The following is a 5,977-nucleotide window of genomic DNA, read 5'->3' on the forward strand; positions in this document are numbered from 1 at the left end:
GAGAGTTCGATCGGCGCCCCTGCCCACCGACGCAGCGTTGCTTCTGGCGACCACGCCTTCTTCCCAATGGGAGGGAGCACCAAGCGGAGGAGTGCATCCGCCCCTCCTGCCAGAACCAGCAACAGCAGCAACAACCCCAGCAGTAATAGCAGCTACAACTCCAGCAGTAACAGCAGCAACGACTCCTGAAGAAACAGATCAGCCTGTAGCAACAGCCAGCCGAGTCATCAATCCGCAGAGTGCAATTCGTGCTACTACCTATTACGCTCGCACCAGAACTGAACTACATCAAGAATCCGACCTGAAGAAACTCTAGCTGTGTGGTTGGGACGTCTGGTCATGGAACTTGGGTCCGACCTGCTGCTTCTTGGTCAGACAAGCTTCATTGAGTAGAGGACATGTCACTGTCATCGACATGGTGGCATTTAACGTCCACTGGCCTATTTCAATTCCAGCGCTTGTTGCAGGACTGATCGGACAAAAGGCCCACGCATGGCATGACGGACGGCCAGAACATACCGGTGCAGAACAGCTTATGCTAGCCATCATTGGAGTCTCGTATTGTGCCTGGAACCCCAGAGCGTGTGCACTGGGACTGACATCACTCCAGCGAATACAACCATGGCCTCACCATCATCTACGAAACCCTGGAACCGTTCCAGTAACCATCCACAGCATAGATAGTTGTCTTGAGGTTTATGGGCGAAAGAACATCATTGTCCTACGGATTCTGCTTAACCCAATGGTTAACCAACCTGTGAGTAGTCTCCTTCGTCAGTTGCCACGACTGCATATCCTGATGGAGCCAAGATTGTCCAGTGATCGGGAACATCAACGCCCGACCGAGGTTCGAGACACAAGATGCCGTGAATCCGAACTTCCATTGTTACCACAGAGGACACCAGAGGAGCAATACATGTTTGGATTTCTCCTACAGCGTTCTGGACTCAATAAGCGGCAACTTCGGATTTTGGGGGACGTGGAACAATGGCAACTGGCCTACGAGCTAGGTTTTCATTACCTGGAAGAATAAGATGACGGACCGAGGTTCGAGACACAAGATGCCGTGAATCCGAACTTCCATTGTTACCACAGAGGACACCAGAGGAGCAATACATGTTTGGATTTCTCCTACAGCGTTCTGGACTCAATAAGCGGCAACTTCGGATTTTGGGGGACGTGGAACAATGGCAACTGGCCTACGAGCTAGGTTTTCATTACCTGGAAGAATAAGATGACGACTCCTGGACGATTTCGTCTAGTTGAGTGTACCAGAAAAGGCTGTCCAGAGTAGAGTTGTGTTCAAACCCCTGTATTATATGTTTTAGCAGTGTTAGTGAGTTTGATTGACCGCTTTATCGTGCGGTTCCGTGTACGTTTTGTGAATACTAGTGAAATAACTGTTTTAAGAGAGTTCTTTTCGCAGATCCGGAATTCAGAGTGCGTGGCGGAGAGAAGCCCCGAGAAGGATGACATCGCCGAAGGAAGTGAGGGCCTGACGCGCGACTTCGCCATGACGCCCACTGAAGCCCTGATCGTTCAGTTTTTTGTTATGAACGTAATTATGTGTATATGTGTGTGTGCTGGCTATTATTTAATTCGCTCCCTAGAGGATGAACTTTTTACTTTAGCTGATTTTGTGTTTTCTCGTTTAGTTCCACGATCCGTTAACAGAGCTACTGGCGACCCGAGCGACGAGTGTGTGGTATAATTCCACTGTGCCTTCAGCAAGGGGGGATGTCATAACCCAAGTGTATGATTTTGTGTGTGCTTCAGCACTGTGGAATTATTCCCGCCACTAGGAGCTTTCTTTGCAGGGTACATTTCTCAGGTTGCAAGAGAAATGCATGGTGCAAAGGAGTTCCCGCCACCCGTATGTAAATTTGTTCCCCGCTATTGGCTACTTCTAAATTATTCCCACGTGGCGGCTAGCGATTGGCTTGCTAGCCGTATAAGAGGCTTGAGCGGTTTCCGCCCAAGTTGAAGAGGACTCCACATCCATCTCGTGGGGACTCTGAGCACGCAGCAGGACTCTGTGTGTGACTCAGAGGAATTTGGCAGCCTGATCCACTGCCCACCTCTTCCCGTCTTCGTGCGGTAACCTCTCTTAAGACACATCTACGGGTTTTCTGTTCTTTGTGGCGCGCTTGTCGAGGACATCCAGAGCTCTGTTTCCATGGAGCCTAGCAAACTCCACGTGATTGTTCGTGTTTTCTTTTGTTTGTAACCGCAACTTAAATGAAGTTTTCCTGCCTACACCGCGACCATCTACGGTGTAAGTAAAATAATCTTTAATCAACAACTAAGCGTCCGTGCCTAATTCTAGTCCGTCGTGCCGCCTTTCCCCAGCCCACATGCCGGGGCTGTGGCCGCCACGCGCCCCCGAACGCCTCGGACCGCTCCCGGCCCGCACATGGAAAATTTGCTTTTTTTTTTTTTTTTTTAAACTAACAAAAAGCACTTTAGTGGGACACGCAACGTAGCAAGCGTCGCAGAACTGGAGGCGCATATCGCTTACCACCGGGCGGGCGGAACAGGTGAGAGGTTTATCAGCGGACACCTTTCGCTGAAGGGAGAAGAGGGAACTTCCGAAGACAGAGCCCCAGAAGAGAGGGAGGTGTATCTTCACCCCGCGGCATTCGGGTGTATCATGAACAACAAGTGGGTCATGTTTAAGCCCCTGAAGACTGTGTCCCTCGCTAGAGTCAACCCAGCAGGCACAGTACACCCGACCCTCACCCAGGAGTGTGCCCGTTGTTTGAGATGTGCTCGGGAGAGTGAGGAACCGGTGTCGTTCGCCCCGATCCCCTTTTTCATGCTAGCGTCTAGATCGAAGGGCCGCGAGCTTCCATCCGAGCTCCGTGAAGATCTGGAGACGGAGGAACGCGCCGCAGATGAGAGGGCAACCCCGAGGTACGACAGGGGGAGAAGGTTAACTGCCACTTTTCATACTATCGCTGATCTAATGCAAAAGAATTTAAGTTTGAGAGCCCAGCTGCGCATGGCCATTCAAGCGGTCCACGAGGCGGCTGCGAAAAGAAATTCTGAGACGCCACTCCAAGATGGCGCCGAGCAAGAGAGAGACCGCGTGGAAGAACCGGAAGAGAAGGGTGGAGCTTCGGAAGAACCCGCGAGAGTTCGATCGGCGACCCTGCCCACCGACGCAGCGTTGCTTCTGGCGACCACGCCTTCTTCCCAATGGGAGGGAGCACCAAGCGGAGGAGTGCATCCGCCCCTCCTGCCAGAACCAGCAACAGCAGCAACAACCCCAGCCGTTGTGCAAAGATCAAAGGAGGAAACAGCGCTTTACTCTGAAATCTATCATCATGCTTTAAAATCTCTTCCTCTTAGATTTGCTTTTTGCTTGCTTGCTTTTTTCTCTTTTAGAAAACAAGTGCTGGGAAACCAAGTTTGTGTGGGCTCAGGGCCGTTCTGTACAACATAATGTATTTATTGCCAGAGATGCCTTGGTTGCCCATGCAATATTACATTTAGTTATTTGCTTCCTTAACTACATGCATTTGTTTGCTAATTGACAACTTGGCAGAGAATACAAAAATGACTGTAAAACTGAACAGCTCCAACATGTGATACTGTGGTGTTTGTGCCTTTCAACTTAAACAACATTTCTACTGATTTTCGATATCACTTTTTGGTCTAAAAAGTTAATATGGTTATCCTCATTCTGCAGGCAGAGAACCGTTTCCCAATACATGATACGTTATGTCTAAGGCTTCTACCGTGATTTAAAAAATGATGTTAAAAGCCCTTGTGAGGTAAGGAGGTATTGTATCACTTTATGGAAATAGAAGAACAGAGAAGCCAAGGTTAAATGTCTTGGATAGACTCAAAATTAGTGACTATGATTTATGACACAAAGTCTGATTTTTTTCAAAGTCTTGATTACTCACAGCCCCAATTTATGGGATTAATGGGAGCTGCTAGTCCTCAGCAGCTAAACTACTTTGTGCTACAAACCTGTAATCGTGCATTCTGCTGAGGCACACTCACTGAGCTATGGGGACAGCAAAGGGAAGCCATGTGTCAAGAAGGGATCCACCTACTGGTCTGGGAGGAATGTCTGTCTTCTATGCATACTTCTCCCTCCTAGGGAAGGCATAGTGTGGCCTGTGGAAGACTATAGACATAGCCATTACCAGATTCAGCAACAAACTTGAAAGATTTTTTAGCCTACAAGAGCATGAGATTCATAGCACAGGAGAATAAATTTAGTTAATTGCCTGGACACCAACAGACATCTCCCAGAAAAGTGTTGGTTCCAATACACTGGGAAAGGCCAGGCAAAAGGAAATTATCAGAAAGCGCTTCCTTCTATTGTAACCAGAATGGCTTTTCCATGCTCACTGTTTCTTCCCAAGCATCAGACCATCCACAAAAGAAAATGAAGTCCTCTCATTCTTCCATGGACAAATGAATGCAGAAGGAAATGCGTTGCGGTCATCCAAACTTAAAACTGCACCATTATCTGTATCTGAAAAGTGATGGATTTACCTGTAAGATATGATCTTTAAATGCATTTAGCAATGCAGAAACTGGGTGCTTATCCTCGAGCTGTGTTCCAACTGGAATCCATACTTATACAATACACCTGGTCAAAGTAAGTGTTGCTTTAAACTCAGGTAGGTGGTTTCATGCTAGAGTAGTGTGGAGATAAAGGGGCATGCAATCTTGAATTACAACAGCTTGTCAGGTACTAATCCACTCCTAGATGGTTTAGATCAGGCTTGTCCAACATCTGGCCCGTGGGCCGCCATGTGGCCTGCCAAGCAATTTTATCTGGCCCGCGGCTGCATCCGTGGCGCAGAGCATAGAGCCATGGCGGCGGCAGCGTGGGCTGCGGAGCCGCGGTGGCATGGAGCCAAGCAGCGGCGCAGAATGCGGAGCCGCCACCGTGGACCTGCGGCAGTGGTGGCAGTGCAGAGCGGGGAGCTGCAGCTGCGGCGCGGCAGGCAGGGCACTGCCAGCCCACACCTGCCTCCTCACCTGCCTGCTTCAAGCCAGCCCTGCCCTGCCCTACAGCAAGGCGGCGCCTGCTTCCCCGGCCAGTCTCCCCCGGGGTGCTGCAGCTCTCTGGGCCCAGCCACCCATGCGCAAGGTCCCGAGGGGGCTGCTTCTCATGTGCTGCTGGAGACAGGAGGAGGCCGGCCGGGTCTGTACCGGCCAGCAGAAGTGGCGATGGAGCCGTATGCCGCTTGGGACAGGACGAGCCTGCACTGGTCAGACGTCTTTGAATATGGCTCACCAGCTCACTGGATGATAAAAAAAGTTTGTGATCTGGCCCTACATTCAAAAAGGTTGGACGCCCCTGGTTTAAATGCTTTGCAGCATACTAACTCAAGATAATCACTGCAAATTCTACGTCTCAGGTGACTTTTGGCAGTGGTTCCTATTAGCATTCTGTACCAGATCATTATAACACAACACAAAGGCTAGGAGTGTGTAATGGAGATGTAACCCTGTGCTAGGGTGGCGCGGGAATGGGTGTTCAGAGCCAGGAGGTCACAGAACCAAATATACTCCATAGTAAAAGTTAGTTTAGATATCCCAGAGTAAGGTAGGAAGAAGTTCTGATCTTTTATAAGAGAAACATTGATTAGATTGTTGAACCAGTTTGTGAGCTACTTGATATGTTTAGCTAGGTTGTAAAGGGATAATAGTCCCTTTACATATTCGCTCTGGGCAAGGTACTTCAGGCAGATTATTTCTGAAGACACTGTCCTGGGTTCAGGGGAAGTGATTAGTACAAGAAATAGAGGGTTTCCTTTGTTTCTGTTTTGTTGCAGCTTCCAGGGTCTGGCAAGTCACCTGCTCTAAAACTGAGCAGAGTGAATTACTGCAGCGTGTATATCTTTGGCCAGCATATTGTTACTAATCACCGATTCCTGGTGCAATGTCAGCTAAATCCCTTGCCAATCTAGTGCCTTGGTCTATCTGCCTGTGAAACTGAGTTAAGAAA

The sequence above is a fragment of the Alligator sinensis genome, unplaced genomic scaffold, assembly GCF_000455745.1.
Source record: "Alligator sinensis unplaced genomic scaffold, ASM45574v1 scaffold1357_1, whole genome shotgun sequence".
NCBI lineage: Eukaryota > Metazoa > Chordata > Crocodylia > Alligatoridae > Alligator > Alligator sinensis.